Source organism: Lactuca sativa, chromosome 3 (genome assembly GCF_002870075.4).
Source record: "Lactuca sativa cultivar Salinas chromosome 3, Lsat_Salinas_v11, whole genome shotgun sequence".
Classification (NCBI taxonomy): Eukaryota; Viridiplantae; Streptophyta; class Magnoliopsida; order Asterales; family Asteraceae; genus Lactuca; species Lactuca sativa.
Genome location: NC_056625.2, coordinates 104,431,363 through 104,452,556, shown reverse-complemented (window position 1 = coordinate 104,452,556; position 21,194 = coordinate 104,431,363).

Below are 21,194 nucleotides of genomic sequence, written 5' to 3'. Positions count from 1 at the left end.
CAAACAATATTCCAAAAACCTTAAAGAGCTAAAAATCCAAATTTATAAATCATAAAGCTTAAAAACTTTATAAAATTTGGCTATAAACTTTCTAATATCAAATTTTTATTAATCAAATTATGGATTATAATCAACGAAATAGAAATTAAATTATCATGCAATAATCATAATTTATTAGTTAAAAACAAGATTTTTAAATAAATCAAGAATTGCTTAATAAACACTTTTATAAAAATTAGGGTTTTTATAAAAATGTTGGAGGGAATTTTATAAAATTTGAATTTAGGAGAGAGGAGGCTTAATGCATGAAAGAGCCGGCCATTCTCCCCTCCCCATGCCCTCTCTCTTCCCAAAACTCAATCATTAAGCTCATTCCCTCACACTTCCTCTTCTCTCTTCACTCTCTCACACTCCACCCTCCTAACTTACAAACTCTCTTCCTCTCTCTCTCTCTCTAACCCACGAAAATCCTCCCTTTCTCTGCCATAATTTCGAGATTTAGGAGACCTTGAAGTGTTCTTGCTTCTCTCAAGATCAAAACCAAGGTAAACAACAAAATCCTCTCTCATAGTTTCATGATTTTACTTCCTCTTCCTCATAGTTTTCTCTTCTTTTCGGATTCTATGCCTTTCCATGGCTAGAAATCCTTATTTTTCCCTTGTGGTTTGTAGATTCTCACCATAACACAATGCATGTATTTGAAATGGTGAAAATCCGGGATCAAACCCATGCAAGGAGTGAAAAAGATGCACATATGTTCATGTGACTTCAAAACCGAGTATTACATCTTCTTCTCCATTTCTTTTGTGTTCTTGCATGATCAAAAGCATTTAAACCATTTCTAGTACATCTTGGATGCTCATTCACTCCAGCATGTGCTAGAAATCGGACCTTAACAAAGGCATGCATGATGTTCTTGTCAAAATATCCTATGAATGCACTCAAAGCAAACATGCAATCTGCCAGATTACTTTGTTCAACTTTGAACGACCATAACGCGGTCATTACTTAACCAAATCATGATATTCTTTTTGTATTGGATAGCTCCACGAGTTAAATTTCAAACCCAACTGGTCTCACTGTAAAATATTAAATATCCGATTTTTGGCAATTTTTACAAAATGGTTGCGCAAACAGCTCTTTTTCTGTGATCACCATTTTTTCCTTGCATGATCAATGGCCTTAAACCCAACCATAAATCTGGGGAAAAATATTTTAGAAACTTAACATATCCAGTGAATGATGGCTGAAATTTCGTGGCTTAAAACCCCACTGAATGGACTACACAAATTCATGAACTTCAGCCACATTTACATCTCATGCACCATTGCATGCAACATTTCTTAACTTGTTTGGATTCAATACCCCTATTTCCCTTCTGAATAAATTTTGAACATTTTTCCTTTTGAAAGCCCTCACATGCATGTGATAATCTGTAAAATACCAAAAGCTTTTATTATTTCTTTGATTTATTAAAATTATTGCTAGAAACCAAGGGCATAAATCACATAAAATAATTCCAGAGGTCAATAAATCCGGAATAAATTCATGGATGACCCTTATGATGAATAATTACCCCTGACTAAATTTCATAAATTTTTGTATTTTTTTTTGGTATGATTTCAGATTTTCTTTTTGTTAGGATATAATAAATCACAAAACCACTTTAGAGAGTGTGAAAATTGTATCTAACAATTTTCGAATACCTTAACTGTGATGGGTGACGCGGAAAAATAATTTCAGAAATTTTCATCATGCCTCAATATTTTTCCCGATTTTTGGTAATTATAATGTTCTAAAAATAGGAAAAATAGTTCTGATTATCCATAATTCACGAAAATTTAACAGAACATCATGTTGTACAGTAGGAGGTTACATAACAATTTTGAGGATTTTTCTCCACTGTAAACTATTTTTCTCTAAATTTCTAAAGTTAATTACACTTAAATACACTTAAATACACATAAATACCCAAATCCGGATTATACAATATGAAAACCACTTTTGGTATTTTTCCCAGGTTATTTATACTGTAAATGATGTTACAAAAAGTTTTGGTAATTTATTTTAACTGTTTAATATTATTTCTTCAATTAATGATTATTTAAAGGGATAAAACAAGGAAAAATAGAAATACCCACTGAAAAATATCTTTTATATCTTTCCCAGCCTATTTATGTATAATAAAAGTTAAATAAAAAGTTTGGGTAATTTTGGAAACTGTTTTCTATTTATTTCAATTTTTATTGGAATAAATGCTTGAAAATCATAAAATATAATTAAACAGCTTGGAAATCCATTTTTATATTTTTTCCAGCTTAGTATTGTGTAATAACAGATAAATAAAAAGTTTGAGAATTTTTATCCTTTGAATGCTATTTTTCGTGAATTTATGTTGTTATAGAGACTTAAAAATTTGGAAAATTTATATTCCAAAGTTGTAATTAATCACACGACTTGTAGAATTTCGTTATTTCAGAAAAAGTGTAACCAATTAATATAAAATCAAATACTAAAACATAAATTGGCATTTCACTATATGTAGAGTTTAGTATATTAGCATTAGATTTCGACATGGAAACTCACTAGTGTGTGTTTGATGTCGTAGGATCCCGGTAGTAAGACGTTGGTGCATTCCGAAGTACCACTTGTGCCTACACGAAACATTTTGAGTATTCACGCACTCCCCTATTTTCCGTTTTATGTTTTGGGGTGGAAAAGCATGTCCAGAAAAACTATTATTTGCATGTTGTATTTAAATTGATTTGTATCAAACACGATTGCTATTGTATTGCTATGTTTCTCTATGTATGTCTATGCAACACGGAACATGAGAACTTATTGTACTAAGGCCCTTCCCTTATCTCTAACCATTAACTCTTTGAGCCAATGGTCATTATGGATAGTGGTATTAGGAATTGTCAACTCCTCACTCGCCCTATTGCTGGAGTGCATGATACCATATTCATCTATGGAACGATAAGCATAGATCTCGATAGGGCTTCGGTCATAGGTTTGGTTGAGACTCATTGTTTGCTCATATACATACAAACTCGTTTCTCGTTATAGCAATAAACTTGTATTCATTAATAGCAATCAACTTTGTTTATCATTAAAACAATGCACTTGTAATTACGAAAAGCCTTATTTCAAGCTCGATTTTATAAACTTGTGAACTCACCAACTATTTTCATAGTTGACGCTCGTTTTACATGCTTTTTCAGGAAATAATTAGTAAGTGGATGTAAAGATTCATCATCATAGAGCATGCTGCATCGTGTTGAAGCTATTATGAAGTTATATTTTGAACAATGTTATTTTGGAAAAACTTGTATTTTGTTTCTTTTGAAGCTATGAGTTGTAAACTTTTAAATACTGCTATGGTGATGTATCTTTATCTTCTGCAATGAAACCGTTATCGCTGTCATATCTTGCGTTTCCGCTTTAGCGGGGTGTGACAGAAGTGGTACCAGAGCTAAAGTTATAAAGAACATCGGTTTTTCTTTAAGAAAAGACAACCTATAACTAAAACTTACAAAGAAATTCTTTTTACATCAAACATATTACTAGTATAATTAGGTCGGGAGTTGTATCATTGGACCTCGATTAAACATAGCATGATCACCTATGTTTAATTAAGGAAAGATTTATACAAAGCCTGAACTGATTATAACGAGAATATGTTCATCAATATATATATATATATATATATATATATATATATATATATATATATATATATATATATATATATTGAGAAAACTTTATTTCAAAAAAATTCAAAATGGTTAATTTTGGTGTGTACAAGCATTGCATATTATAGGTATACATTATCATTTATTTCATATCTCATTGAAATTATGTCTCAGTCCACTATGTCAACATCGTCATCTTCCCGTGCTGCCGCCTCAGCCGATGAGTCCGGCTACGTCACTATTATCCCTCGACGTAATCCCCCCGCCTCGGTAGAAGAAGACCCATCAGAGGATATGGAGGATACATGGAACTCGGTGGAGATCAGCAATGACAACGCCCCGAGTCAACGACGCGAGGCATCGCCTTCATCGGTGTTGCCACAGCCACCACTTTATGGACTTCGCATTCGCAGGACGGCGAGGAAGAGTGTTCCCATTCCAGGAAGGATAGCCACCAGCACAGCAGGACTTGGCACGGGAGGACCTAGCGAGGTAGGACCTAGCGTTGCAGGACCGAGAGCACCCTCACCATAGCGAGTCATAGGGATACCTGTCAGGCAGCCAGGTATGACCCCGGAGGAGTCCCGGAGATTGCAGTCGATGGCAGCGGGCCTACGTCACAGTCTCGCTGTGATAGCTGGGCATCGGGAAGTTTTGGATGGAGTATTGACAAGGATGGAAATCCTGTTTCAGCATTCGATGGAGGCTGCTGACACTGCTAGTGCTGCTAGACGAGTGACATGTCGTGCGATGACCGCATATTGTGTGCTTGTTGGGCTATTACTGATTGTGGTGTTGATGTTTTTTGTTGGGATAGCGATTAATGTTTGGTTCTGATTTTAGTATTTTATTTTATTTTGTCATGAAATGAGAACCCATGTTGGGTGTCTTTTGGGAAAAGCATTTAAAACTTTATTTTGGGATTGATGTATTGGTTTGGTTTTAAGACAATGTCAAATGGTAATGAAGAATTTTATTTTATGTTTGAAAACTTTTACTATGTGGTCAAACCCTAGAATTTATTTGGTAAATGGTCGAATAAAGAGATTTTTCTTTTCTTTTCTTTCTAAAATATATATGCCTAGTATTAATGCAAACTAATGATTTGACAACACTTACGGTTTTCAAAATAGTGGTGAACTAAATATTATACATTATTTTATGTATTTATACATATTTCATCTCCTGTGTAATAGAACCATGTCAGGAAGGCCTAATCGTGGGCGCCCACAGAACGAAACACCCGATGTTGCTCAAATTGTAGCACAACAACTCATGGAAGCAATCCCAAACATTGTTACTCAAGTAACTACAGGACTTAATGCTAACCAAGGAAGTAGCGGAGAAAACCGGGGAAACAATGAAAGAGAATGTAACTACAAGTCCTTTATGGCCTGTAAACCTAAGGAATTCCACGGAAAGGAAGGTGCGGTCGGGTTGCTGAAATGGATTGATAGCATGGAGTCGGTCCTTCACATTAGCAAATGCCTCGAGCGCAACAAAGTTGAGTATGCATCTTTCCTACTCCAAGATAGGGCATTAACCTGGTGGAATACTCTAGTGCAAACCCGAGGCCGTACAGCGGCATATCAGCTAACTTGGGAAGACCTAAAGAAGCTACTGATAGAGGAGTATTGTCCCAAGGATGAACTTCAGAAGCTTGAATTTGAATTTTGGAACCATTCTATGGTTGGAACACAAATAGAGAAGTACACAGTCCGATTTCATGAACTAGCAAAACTGGTACCTCACATGGTTACTCCTGAGGAGAAATGGATAGATCGTTACATATGGGGTCTGGCACCAGAAATTCGGGGAATGATTACCTTAGCAAACCCAACTACTATTCAGAGTGCAGTAAGTCTAGCAAATCGACTAACCAATGATGTGATAAGGATGGGAGCATCGACAAAAGAAAGCTCTAGTAGCAAGAGGAAGCCAGCAGATCAGGGAGAGAAGAAGTATGGAGGAAAGTCAGCGAGGAAGCAGAAAGTCTCAAGAAACTTTATGGTAAGAGCCCAGGAGCAAGAACCAGTGAAAACTCAAGAACAAGAAGTGCAGGAGCGAAAGCAGTACTCAGGACCGCTTCCGAAGTGCAATAAGTGTAACTTCCATCACAAGGGAGCTTGCCCAGTGTGCCAAAACTGTAAGCAAACAGGCCATTACTCGAAGTATTGTAAGGTGAATAAGGAGGGAAAAAGGGCATGTTACGAGTGCGGGAGTACTGATCATCTCCGTAGAACATGTCCCAAACTAAACAAAGGGCTTGGTAACAATGGACAAGGCCAAGCCAGGCAAAACTTCCAAGGAAATCAAGTTGGACGGCCAAGAGGTGTAGCCTTTGTGATTGGTGCAGAAGAAGCTCGTCAGAACCCTGAAGTGATAACAGGTACGTTTCTCCTGAACAACCATTTTGCATCAGCAATATTTGATGTGGGAGCAGATAGGAGTTTTGTTTCTTTAGCATTTAGACCGTTAATTGGCTTGAAATCGAGAAAGATGAGGAATGCTTATGCTATTGAACTTGCTGATGGGTATGAAATTAGGGCTAATGATATAATTCCTGGTTGTACTCTGAATTTAGCTGATAAACTCTTTCGCATTGACCTAATTCCTATAGATCTAGGTAGTTTTGATGTGATAGTAGGCATGGATTGGTTATCCAAAAATAGAGCGGACATTGGTTGTTACGAGAAAGTCATTAGAGTGCCTCTCCCTAATGGAGAAACCCTTATCATACACGGTGAGAAGCCAGGAAGAAGTTTAAACATAGTATCAAGCGTGAAGATTCACAAGTACCTGAAGAAGAATTGTATTGCATTCATGGTCCACGTGCTAGAAAGAGAACCTGAAGCTAAACAAATCAAGGAGATTCCAGTGGTTCAAAACTATCCTGAGGTGTTTCCGGAGGAATTGCCCGGTCTACCCCCTCACAGGCAGGTCGAATTTCGGATAAACTTAATTCCCGGAGTGGCACCGGTAGCAAAAGCACCATATCGCCTTGCACCATCCGAGATGCAAGAACTATCCGGACAACTTCAAGAACTTCTAGACAAAGGGTTTATTCGACCAAGTTCTTCACCGTGGGGAGCCCCAATGTTATTCGTCAAAAAGAAAGATGGTTCGTTCCGAATGTGCATTGATTACAGAGAACTGAACAAGTTGACAATCAAGAATCGATATCCCCTCCCTCGAATAAATGACTCGTTCGATTAGTTGCAGGGCGCTTCCTACTTCTCAAAAATCGACCTTCGGTCAGGGTATCATCAACTAAGAATTCACGAAGGGGACATTCACAAAACAACATTTAGAACCCGTTATGGACATTATGAGTTCTTAGTCATGCCTTTTGGACTAACGAACGCACCCGCTGTTTTCATGGATTTGATGAATAGGGTCTGTAGACCATACCTAGACAAGTTTGTAATTGTATTTATCGATGACGTACTTGTTTACTCGCAAACCAAAGAAGATCACAATAGACATCTGAAGCTAGTGTTGGAGCTGTTGAAGGAGCAGAAATTGTATGCCAAGTTCACTAAGTGTGAATTTTAGATTCGGGAAGTACATTTTCTTGGTCATGTGATCGGCGAAAGAGGAATTCATGTAGATCTAGCTAAGATTGAGGCAATCAAGAAATGGGAAGCCCCCAAAACCTCGACAAAAATACGACAGTTCCTAGGATTAGCTGGGTACTACAGACGCTTCATTGAGAATTTCTCTAGGATTGCCCAACCATTAACATCTTTGACCCAAAAGGACAGAAAATTTCTCTGGGAAGAGAAACACAAAGAGGCGTTTCAAATCCTGAAAACAAGCTGTGCAACGCACCAATTCTGGCTTTACCAGAAGGATCAGAGAACTTTGTGGTGTATTGTGATGCGTCTTATCAAGGATTAGGATGTGTGTTAATGCAAAAAGATAAGGTCATTGCGTATGCTTCCAGACAACTCAAACCGCACGAGAAGAATTATACCACCCATGATCTAGAACTAGGAGCAATAGTTTTCGCTCTTAAGATATGGAGGCATTATTTGTACGGAACCAAGTGCACCATTTATACCGATCACAAAAGCCTTCAGCATATCCTGGATCAGAAAATGTTAAACATGTGGCAGAGAAGATGGGTAGAGTTGTTTAGTGATTATGATTGTGAGATACGATATCACCCAGGAAAGGCTAACGTAGTAGCCGACGCTCTTAGTAGGAAAGAAAGAGTGAAACCTTCCCATGTGAGAGCTTTGGGAATGGTAATTCAGACAAGCTTCAAATCTCAAATCATTGATGCCCAGGAGAAAGCGTTATTCAAGGAAAATCTTCCAGGCGAGACTTTACATGGTTTGGAAGAGAGATTTGAAACCAAACCTGATGGAGTTCGTTATTTTAAGGACATGGTCTGGATTCCAAGGGTTAACAATCTGAGAGACATGGTACTAGAGGAGTCTCATCGATCTAAATACTCAATCCACCCTGGAGCGGATAAGATGTACAAGGATCTTAAAAAGTACTATTAGTGGCCTGGAATGAAAAAGGATATTGCCTTGTATGTTGGGAAGTGTTTGACATGCTCAATAGTCAAAGCTGAACATCAAAAACCATCCGGGTTGTTGCAACAACCTGAAATTCCCCAATGGAAATGGGAGCAAATATCTATGGATTTCGTTACCAAACTTCCTAGAACTGCTAAAGGTCACGAATCAATTTGGGTCATAGTGGATCGACTGACAAAATCTGCTCATTTTCTCCCCATTCGGGAAGATTTCAAGATGGAAAAATTGGCCCAAATCTACATCGACAAAATTGTTTCTCTGCATGGTGTACCTCTATCTATCATTTCTGATAGAGATAGTCGTTTCACATCTCGATTTTGGTGGATGTTACAGAAGGCACTAGGAACCAAGATAGATTTGAGCACAACTTACCACCCTCAGACAGATGGGCAAACAGAGAGAACAATACAAACATTGGAAGACATGCTACGAGCGTGTGTCATCGAGTTCAAAGGAAATTGGGATACTCATTTGCCTCTAATTGAGTTTTCCTACAATAACAGTTATCACACGAGTATCCAATGTGCTCCATATGAAGCATTGTATGGACGCAAGTGTCGTTCGCCCTTATGTTGGACAGAAATCGGAGACAGACAGTTGACTAGACTCGAACTTATCCAGGAAACATCTGACAAGATTGCTATCATCAAGGACAGGCTTAAAGCTGCCAGAGATCGTCAAAAAAGTTATGCGGATAATCGTCGAAAACCATTAGAATTCCAAGTAGGAGACAAGGTACTTTTAAAAGTGTCGCCTTGGAAAGGGCTTGTACGTTTTGTTAAGAAAGGAAAACTAAGCCCGAGATATGTTGGACCCTTTGAAGTCATTGAAAGGATTGGTCCGGTAGCTTATAAACTCCAGTTGCCCCAAGAGTTAAGCGCCATTCACGACACATTCCACGTCTCCAACCTTAAGAAATGTCTAGCCGACGAAGCATTGATAGTACCCCTGGAGGAAATTAAGATCAATGATAAGCTAAACTTCGTTGAGGAACCTATAAAAATCCTTGACAGGGAGGTAAAACAACTTAAGCGGAGTAAGATCCCGATTGTGAAAGTTCGATGGAACTCAAAACACGGGCCGGAGTACACCTGCGAGCGTGAGGACTTCATGAAGGAAAAGTATCCACAACTTTTCCCATGCGATGACAAGCGATGACATAGAATGAATTTCGGGACGAAATTCTTTTTAAGTGGGGGATACTGTGACAACTGTCAATTCAGGTCATTCTCGGACTCATGCATCTTTATAAAAACCATTCATGCACAACATTCCATGGACTAGTAGTATAAATTAGGTCAAAATCTTGCATAAATTAGGATCCAACTAAGACCTAGGACTAATATACTTGACACTTACGATTCTAGTAAGTTGCTTAACTACAATAGGAAATGCCAATGCTATAATTTGAATGAAACTTCAAGCTTTGTTATAATTGAAAAAGGGTATAAAACCCTAAAAATAAATTAAAATATTCTAATTATACTTCATTATGATGATGAATATCAAACAATATTCCAAAAACCTTAAAGAGCTAAAAATCCAAATTTATAAATCATAAAGCTTAAAAACTTTATAAAATTTGGCTATAAACTTTCTAATATCAAATTTTTATTAATCAAATTATGGATTATAATCAACGAAGTAGAAATTAAATTATCATGCAATAATCATAATTTATTAGTTAAAAACAAGATTTTTAAATAAATCAAGAATTGCTTAATAAACACTTTTATAAAAATTAGGGTTTTTATAAAAATGTTGGAGGGAATTTTATAAAATTTGAATTTAGGAGAGAGGAGGCTTAATGCATGAAAGAGCCGGCCATTCTCCCCTCCCCATGCCCTCTCTCTTCCCAAAACTCAATCATTAAGCTCATTCCCTCACACATCCTCTTCTCTCTTCACTCTCTCACACTCCACCCTCCTAACTTACAAACTCTCTTCCTCTCTCTCTCTCTAACCCGCGAAAATCCTCCCTTTCTCTGCCATAATTTCGAGATTTAGGAGACCTTGAAGTGTTCTTGCTTCTCTCAAGATCAAAACCAAGGTAAACAACAAAATCCTCTCTCATAGTTTCATGATTTTACTTCCTCTTCTTCATAGTTTTCTCTTCTTTTCGGATTCTATGCCTTTCCATGGCTAGAAATCCTTATTTTTCCCTTGTGGTTTGTAGATTCTCACCATAACACAATGCATGTGTTTGAGATGGTGAAAATCCGGGATCAAACCCATGCAAGGAGTGAAAAAGATGCACATATGTTCATGTGACTTCAAAACCGAGTATTACATCTTCTTCTCCATTTCTTTTGTGTTCTTGCATGATCAAAAGCATTTAAACCATTTCTAGTACATCTTGGACGCTCATTCACTCCATGCATGTGCTAGAAATCGGACCTTAACAAAGGCATGCATGATGTTCTTGTCAAAATATCCTATGAATGCACTCAAAGCAAACATGCAATCTGCCAGATTACTTTGTTCAACTTTGAACGACCATAACTCGAACATTACTTAACCAAATCATGATATTCTTTTTGTATTGGATATTTTAACGAGTTAACTTTCAAACCCAACTGGTATCACTGTAAAATATTAAATATCCGATTTTTGGCAATTTTTACAAAATGGTTGCGCAAACAGCTCTTTTTCTGTGATCACCATTTTTTCCTTGCATGATCAATGGCCTTAAACCCAACCATAAATCTGGGGAAAAATACTTTAGAAACTTAACATATCTAGTGAATGATGGCTGAAATTTCGTGGCTTAAAACCCCACTGAATGGGCTACACAAATTCATGAACTTCAGCCACATTTACATCTCATGCACCATTGCATGCAACATTTCTTAACTTGTTTGGATTCAATACCCCTATTTCCCTTCTGAATAAATTTTGAACATTTTTCCTTTTGAAAGCCCTCACATGCATGTGATAATCTGTAAAATACCAAAAGCTTTTATTATTTCTTTGATTTATTAAAATTATTGCTAGAAACCAAGGGCATGAATCACATAAAATACTTCCAGAGGTCAAGAAATCCAGAATAAATTCATTGATGACCCTTATGATGAATAATGACCCCTGACTAAATTTCATAAATTTTTGTTTTTTTTTAGTATGATTTCAGATTTTCTTTTTGTTAGGATATAATAAATCACAAAACTACTTTAGAGAGTGTGAAAATTGTATCTAACAATTTTCGAATACCTTACCTGTGATGGGTGACTCAGAAAAATAATATCAGAATTGTTCATCATGCCTTAATATTTTTCCCGAGTTTTGGTAATTATAATGGTCTAAAAATAGGAAAAATAGTTCTGATTATCCAAAATTTATGAAAATTTACCAGAACATCATGTTGTACAGTATGAGGTTAGATAACAATTGTGAGAATTTTTCTCCACTGTAAACTATTTTTCTCTTAATTTCTAATGTTAATTACACTTAAATACACATAAATACCCAAAACCGGATTATACAATATGAAAACCACTTTTGGTATTTTTCCCAGGTTATTTATACTGTAAATGATGTTAAAAAAATTTTTGGTAATTTATTTTAACTGTTTAATATTATTTCTTCAATTAATGATTATTTAAAGGGATAAAACAAGGAAAAATAGAAATACCCACTGAAAAATATCTTTTATATTTTTCCCAGCCTATTTATGTATAATAAAAGTTAAATAAAAAGTTTTGGTACTTTTGGAAACTTTTTTCTATTTATTTCAATTTTTATTGGAATAAATGCTCAAAAATCATAAAATACAATTAAACAGCTTGGAAATCCATTTTTATATTTTTCCCAGCTTAATATTGTGTAATAACAGATAAATAAAAAGTTTGAGAATTTTTATCCTTTGAATGCTATTTTTCGTGAATTTATGTTGTTATAGAGACTTAAAAATTTGGAAAATTTATATTCCAAAGTTGTAATTAATCACATGACTTGTAGAATTTAGTTATTTCAGAAAAAGTGTAACCAATTAATATAAAATCAAATACTAAAACATAAATTGGCATTTCACTATATGTAGAGTTTAGTATATTAGCATTAGATTTCGACATGGAAACTCACTAGTGTGTGTTTGATGTCGTAGGATCCCAGTAGTAAGACGTTGGTGCATTCCGAAGTACCACTTGTGCCTACACGAAACATTTTGAGTATTCACGCACTCCCCTATTTTCCGTTTTATGTTTTGGGGTGGAAAAGCATGTCCATAAAAACTATTATTTGCATGTTGTATTTAAATTGATTTGTATCAAACACGATTGCTATTGTATTGCTATGTTTCTCTATGTATGTCTATGCAACACGGAACATGAGAACTTATCGTACTAAGGCCCTTCCCTTATCTCTAACCATGAACTCTTTGAGCCAATGGTCATTATGGATAGTGCTATTAGGAATTGACAACTCCTCACTCGCCCTATTGCTGGAGTGCATGATACCATATTCATCTATGGAACGATAAGCATAGATCTCGATAGGGCTTCGGTCATAGGTTTGGTTGAGACTCATTGTTTGCTCATATACATACAAACTCGTTTCTCGTTATAGCAATAAACTTGTATTCATTAATAGCAATCAACTTTGTTTATCATTAAAACAATGCACTTGTAATTACGAAAAGCCTTATTTCAAGCTCGATTTTATAAACTTGTGAACTCACCAACTATTTTCATAGTTGACGCTCGTTTTACATGCTTTTTCAGGAAATAATTAGTAAGTGGATGTAAAGATTCATCATCATAGAGCATACTGCATCGTGTTGAAGCTATTATGAAGTTATATTTTGAACAGTGTTATTTTGGAAAAACTTGTATTTTGTTTCTTTTGAAGCTATGGGTTGTAAACTTTCAAGTACTGCTATGGTGATGTATATTTATCTTCTGTAATGAAATCGTTATCGCTGTCATATCTTGCGTTTCTACTTTAGCGGGGTGTGACAAGTAGGATCGTGAGTTCTTATCCGGATTAATGACCGGACTCGACGAGTCGACCCATGGACTCAACGGGTCCACCCTGTTAAGTGAAACCCTAATTCTCGGGTTTTGGAACCTATTTAAAGGGACTTATAGCCACCATTTGCAGCTACCAGACCCTTAAAAGAAACCCTAGAAGTGCTTGAGCGTTTTTGAGGAGAAAGAAGCCATTATCCACCATTTCTTGTGTGTTGTAGCAAGAGGAGAAGAGGGAAGACAAGCTAGACGGTTTGGAGAGCTTGGATCTACTTTCTTTTGCGCAGGGGAAGCTATTTGAGGTACCTATATGAGCTTATTCCTATGTTTTTACTGTTATGATTGCATCTAGGGTTTTCTCATGCCTTATTTGACTTGGATCTAGAGTAAGAGAGGTCCCATGGTGAAATCATTCATAGATCTGGACCCTAAGAGGTCCAGAGAGTCCCTTCCATTCTGCTTTATGACTTCTCTTTGGAGATATGAATTGGTATTGTTGTAAAATGAGAGTTTCCACCAAAATGAACATAAAGGACAATGCATGAGTGCCCAAGGTCCGACATTTACATGATTATAAGCTATAGAGAAGCTAGATCTATGGATTGGAGGAACATATCTGACATCAGGAGGTTATTTGAGTATGAGCATGTCATGAACTCACTGTGTCCAAGAACAGACTCGACGAGTAGGAGTAGGTTACCCCGAGAATCACATAGTTGGTGACTCGTTGAGTTAGGGAAGTGACTCGGTGAGTCATTGGGGATTTAGAGGACTTGAGTTCACGACTGAACTCGCCGAGTCAAGAGCCTAACTCAACAAATTGGGTCAGGTTGTCCCACGGTTTACGACCAACGATGATTTAGAAGAGTGGAGGGTTGACCCAGTGAGTCAAGTGAGAACCAGGGGTGATGAGGACATGCATAAACTCGCCGAGTCACATTTGTGCACTCGACGAGTCTGGTCAAGGTTTGACCATTGACTTTTGTTGACTTTTAGGGTTTGGTCAACAATTGGACTTGTGGACCGTTTGAAGGGTAAAATGGTCTTTTAGCCTTCTTAGAGGACATGTGAGAACCTATTCTAGCATAGAGAGCGGTTATTGATTGAGATGATTGTTTATGTGTTTAGGCAGAGGCTAGATCAGTGTATACGCAAGGGTGATATTACCCGAGACATCCAAGGTGAGTCTTTTCACTATACTTTACCTTGAGTAGGTAACCAGAGTTATGTGACAGAGTATCTTATATGCTATCTATGTGATGTGTTGCACTGCATTATTTCTATGTGATTTATGCTGTGTGTATATCAGAATTAAGACCGGAAGGTCCACAGAGCTACGACCAGAGGGTCCACAGAGTTAGGGCCCAAGGGCCCACAGAGTTATAGCCTCGAGTGGCTATTATGTGTTATACGTGGTATTTTGGGGAACTCACTAAGCATTTATGCTTACAGTGTTTTGTGTTATGTGTTTCAGGTACTAGCGACGATCGCGGGAAGGCGTCGTCATGATTCGTACACACACACTCGAAGTTTTATATGTTCTTTTGATCTTTGGGATATGTTTTATGAATTGAGATGTGATACATTAATATTTTTATAATTATTATGAATGGAAATGTGTTTTGAAAATGTGAAAAATTGTTTAAATTTTTACGGTGTTACATTAATGGTTAGGCTAATCACATGAAAAATTTTGATTGAATTATCTTGTTCTTATGAGTTGCTTAGATTAATAGAAAAGTTATGTGAAATTGTTGTTTTCAATCCAAATTAATCTAAGAGATGGTTCTAAAATGTGTTTTTTGTAACTTGTCCTCAAGTTATATGAAAAGTCACATTTAAGATTCTTAAGACTCATAAATATTTCCATAGGTTATGAATAAAGAAAAGTCATATTCTTTTAATAGTTTAAAGTATTCCATAACTTGTCCTCAAGTTATGGAATTTGAAGAGTTTTTTTGAATTAAAACTACTTTAAACACATAAGTTATGGAATTGAATAGTTTTGAATAGTTTCAAAACTTGCCCTCAAGTTTTGGAATTTGTAAAGTTTTCCCTTATAAATACTTTAATTCAAAGTTAAGACCTTATAATTTTAAAAGTTAAAATTCAACCTTTATACTTTATAGTATTATAAGTTAATAATATATATATATATATATATATATATATATATATATATATATATATATATATATATATATATATATATATATATGTATAATAGCAAGTCAGTCTTCCCGTTAGTAGGCCTCATTCACGAAGTCGGTCTATAAGGGGGTATAAGGTTACTGCCTATAAAATGGCAGTTTAATGGGTGTCCACGCTCACCCACCGCTTCCTTGACTGATGGAGGGTCGTTAGCCGAATGGGTAGGACAAGGACTAGAATTCTCCTTTCATTAAAAGTATTAATTATAAATACTAAGTAACTAAACCTTTTATAAATTTCCAATCATAGTTACTTAGGAAAATGTGAATTTGGTACTAACCCATTAAATTGCACTTTGCACTTTGCTTAAGTCGTTAGTGGAGTGTGTGTGGTTAACCGACACACTAACCTGGATTTAATAAGGTAGGCAAAGGGTAACTTAATGTTTATCATAGTATCGGTGGAGCGCGTGTGGTTAACTGGCACATCGATTGAGGGGCAAATATTAAAGGTACCAAGTATATTTGCATGGTTATTGATACCTTGTTTTGTGATCCTCGACATCCCAATCACAAAATTTGAGAGGGCACAATCGAGATTGAAACATGACATTGAACTGTTCAATGAATCTCAAAAGATCTAGGAGTTTCAAATCCAAGTAAAACCTAATTAAATTATTTCGTTTTCATGGTGGAAATTGGTGAATCGTTATTCGCCTACCTTCAAGTATTTTATAGCTTGGATTATGACATCCGTCTTCCAAGTTATAAAAGTATTGTGTTGGGTCCTAGCCTTAATACTTCATATTGGGTGTTATATTAAGGACTTTTAATCAACTATCTTGAATATCTCCCAAAAGATGTCTAGTTCAGACATCCGTGGTCTTCCCAAATCGCTTGGAACTTCACTTCCTCCACCTCCTCCAATTATTCTCCCTAACACACAAGTTCAAGGTCACTCAAGCCCTATTGGCAAGCAAGGTCTATGTGTGATCGCATCTTGGAGATGAAGTCACATATTGATAGTCCGGGAGAGTTGGGTGTCAAAGTCTTAAGAAAGTTGGATGTTCAATCACTTTCTAAGTCACATAATGAGTTTCTTTGAGACTACTGTGAAATAGACTATGACATGACGCTTAGTGATCTTATTTATTTGCTTGGTGCTGCTGAATCAGCAATGATTTGGAGCACTGGTAGAGCAAATTTGATTAAGAAGATCAACTTCCCAAACTTCCATGGACATTGACAATGGTAACATTGGATATCCAGAAAAGCTCTCTCTTCCCAATGGAAAGGGATCGGCCATAGTCAACTTGGTTGACTAAATGGTAAAGAGAAGGGCTAAGTCTGCGATAGTCCCATGTACCATTTCCAAAGAGTCCATATGTTTCTCTTGCTAAAGGAAGGGACATTGATTGCCTGCCTATTTACCTGAAAGATCATAAGGTTGATCAAGTCAAGAAGTTTGACTGTACTTCAGGTAAAGTCCACTATCTAACTCTGTTAAGTTTCTATTCTGAGATTCTTATTACATGATGTGACTGGGTCACATGTTCATGTTTTAAGAATCAAAGAAAAGTGAAGAAACTTAAAGGAAGTATATGATAATTCTGATCGAGAAGATGGATTTCGATCGCATGGTTCGGTGATCAGAATTTTGAGTTGTTGCTTAAGAGTTGTGATAGATTGCTTTGGAATAGATGACAACAAGTTTTTCATATACATTTGCACTGTAAGGATAAGTTTTTCCGCAAAGTTTTAAAATAAAAAGAAAATTTTTGATTTTATTTATTTTAAGTATCCTTACAATGGCATTTGTGAAAAAGTGTTGTTTATAAGATTCCATCGATAGCAACATTGGAAAATGGATTTGATTCTGTCGTTTATGGTATTATCTAAATTTACCAAATAAGGAAAGATTCTCATCACCCAAGTTTTCAGGTGGATAAAAGCTTGGAATCATACAAGTTGTATAGTATGATGAATGAGAATTTTCATCTTTGGAAAATTAAGACTAATTCCTTGTTCACATGTATATGTGAGTCAAGTGAAGGACTAAGGGATTGAGTACACATTCTTGTGCACTGGTCAAGTCCACCACAAAAGATCGATAAGACTATTCGTCATGATTTACTAAAGTTTAGTAAATATGGGTATACTTACCAGTTTAAGTATAATTTTGAAAAATTGGAAAAGTTTCAATGTAAGGCCGAACGAATGAGAAGAATCAAATTTGCCAGAAAGATAAAAGTTTCTCCAATCTGAAAAGATGGGAGAGTACTTTAGTATCATGTTTTTGATTATCTTAGTGATTATGAAACCATATCGCAATTGATTATCTAAGGATGTTTGACTAAGAAGAGGAATCGTGAATTGTTGAATTGGTTAAATCAAGAAGATGAGTCATACTTTGTTCCAAAACAATTCTTAGAGTCATACTCTAAGATTGTAACTTGAGTGACATATCTTAAAGAAAGGTTTATAACACTTGTAAAATGCAAGAGTAAAAGTGTCCTACTCTTGTACATTTGAAATTGGTAGGTTGTGATGTTTTGGATAAAACAAAGACCAACTAAGTCCAATTGTGTGAAGTGTTTATCTTGCTAAAGAATCTGCACTATCTCTTGAATATTTGGCAAGATAGTCTTATATGTCAAGTCGACAGTGGGAGTCTTAAAGATCCTGAAAGAATTTCAAGATCTAATCAAGAATAAAAACATGTAGTTTGACACTAGCACACGACGTGAGGTTTACAACCTATCGTGTTGACATATTTCTATTTCTGTGCCCATTCCAGTTAAAGTTCGCTTTGCATATGAGTTTTGAAAGTTCTCAATTGGTTGCATAACACCTTGGAAGAAATGGCAGGACCTTGTGCTGTCAGGTGGCAAGAAATTAAGATTGAACTCTGTCCATATGAGTTTGGATTTGTCATTATCCTTGTCTTGTGATTATGGTTTTGACAAATTCACATGGATAAAAACACATACACCATAAAATCTAAGGTTTCTCTCCGATTCATGAAAATGATGGTGAGGAAACACGTTCACTAAGTAGATTTTAAGTAAGTAACAGTTGTGATATTTGCATTCTCAAAGTCGTTAGTGGAGCGTGTGTGGTTAATCGGCACACTAACATGGACTTGTGAGAAATTGGCAAAGGTCTAAAAAATTGAGACTATGATTACGGCATCCCTTTTCATAGTTCTAAAAATTGTTTATACACACATGTGAGCTATCTAAGGAAAAGTGTGTGATTTTGATAAAGTCTTACCAAAACATATCGTATTAGAAATCTGAACTTTGGTAAGAAAGCCAATAAAGTATTGATTTCTAGAATTCCAGCTGATTTCTGAGTACATGTCGAAGCTAGTGGGAGCATAAGTGTTATGCTAATAATCATCATGTTAGTGGGAGCCTGATAATTATGATAAGTATTGCAAGTTAGCAATGTTAATTATAGAAAAACAAAAGTTCAATTGGGAAAAGTTGTTTTGCTATAATTAAGGGAGAGGAAATTGTACTTCATTTCAATTCTAAAAGCTTAGATTGAGGTTTTAATCATCGTTGGTCAAAGATATATATGAATTTCATGTAGGAATGGGTCAACATAAGGAAATTCTATGTATGGGTCCATTATTTGCGTTTTAAAATTCGATTATGATTACGACATCCCTTTTCATAATCTGAATTATGAGAACTTGGCAAATAGAAATATTGTAGCAAAAGGACTGGTCTAGTATCATGTCTTTATGTGAGACATCATGAATCGTGTCCTATATGCTTCAGATATAGGATCGATTGCTTGTGCTATTATATTCATCCTTTCTAAAATTTTCCAAATGCCTGGGGCATTAAGAAGGGAAAAAGTACTAGAATTGGATATGACTAATTTCATTAAGCAATTGTCGAGAACAATCTAAGGTTTAGCAAAGATTGATTGCTCAGGGACAGTTGGAAGTATGGTGTAAATTTTTGGAGATGAACATATTGACATATTCTGAAAAGAGGAAACTTGTTCAGAAGTGATAGTCAAAATAGGAATATGGAAATGTTTCCATAGGTGGAAGTTATTCAATTTGTGTAAGATTAGGAAAAACTTAATGTAAGAAGGATCTTTCCATGGAGTTGATCTCCATTAGAATACTCTGTAATGTCTGTTGACAAATCTTTGTGACCTTGTGCATAATCATTACAATAGGATCAATACATGAAAGTTTAGAATCTAACAGATTTAGGTAAATGGCATGAATTTGGAATTTTTGCATTTGTGGTAAGGATTTGGGACTGTGAAATGAGAATCATTGGAATTATGTTCAATCGATCTATTTCACAAAGTAAAGATCATAAACAAACTTAGTGTGCATACCTGGTGTATGGCATAACTAATTTTTAGACAAACATAGTATGCATACTTGGTGTATGGCATGACTAGTGTTTAGAAAAACATAATGTACATGCTTGGAGCATGAGACAACTATTGTTTTAAGTCAAGTATAATGTTGATAGTTGAAACAGTATACAATGAATAATGTGTAATCAATATGGTGATAAATAAAAGGTGTTTTATTTATATTCATAAGTTCTGAGACCATGTTGGATTCGATTATTCTTGTGTTTCACTTTGCAAGTTTTGACTTCCAAAATAACTAGGTCATTCTTCCTGAATGACTAAGTTATTCAAAGTATCCACAGTTTGTCATATGTTGGAAGTAGATACGAATCAAGACTATCATGAAGTTGGATTGTACATGTCCAAGGTATGGGACATAGCAAAGAGTTGTCGCAACATTCATGAGCGCTCATAAGTTCTGAGTATTGGATTCAACCCACGCTCATTGGAATCACCTCATAGATTTTATCAGGAGTGATCATGAGACACTAATATCTTATATTCTTCAAACCTAGAGATATGACTTCATGCCTATGAGTTGGTTACACATTGATTGCACGAAAACGCATTTGGTAACTCGGTGTTGTAAAACGTGCCTTTGTGTATGATTCAACAAGTAGTAGAACGAGCATATGAGTCGAAGTTTATCCATTCCTTTTACCCTCAAAGGGATAAAAGCGATATCTATGGGCCCCTCGATGATTTAGTAATGACACCCCGAAGTGCTTGGCCAAGACAGGACTGATTTGATTTCTTCAATGAGTCGGTCATTGTCACACCCCAAAACCGAGAACGGCGGAAACGTTCTGGGGTGGAGGACGTCATGTAAAATATCATAACATAGTATAATAGCAAACAAGTAAACAACATCATCAATTGCATTAAATATATAATTTTAATAAAAGTGTGTTCTGTACAGTTATAGACACCAAAAATATGCATGAAAATAAAGATGAGTCTTGAATGCGCTCCATCTTCTCAAAAGCTGGCATCGGTACCTGTCTACTAATGACTTGAGAATACAAGTTATTTTGAAAGAGTTTATCTGCATTAAAGCTGGTGAGTTCATAGCTTTTTAGTGTCGGTGTTTGTATCAAAAGGTTTGAAGTAAAAGTTTGTAAACGTTTGCAATAAAAGTAAGTGAATGCTCGTGAGTGTTTGTAACTCCTAGAAAATCCTAGACTTCCTACTAAAAGTAGCCTTCTACCAAGGCACAACTGCTTTGTATGTTTCTTTCTTGTAAAAGTGTGTAATTTTCCCAAGTGTAACTATCATTATCAAAATATAGTTTGTACATTAATGTTTAGGTGAAATAATCACCAAATAAATGTAAAGAGTAAATTAATGTAGTATTGTAGTGTTGTATTATAGGAACTACTACTGTACTAACTACCTTAAACCGGATTTATATTAATGTATAATGTGATTAATTGTACCATACTAT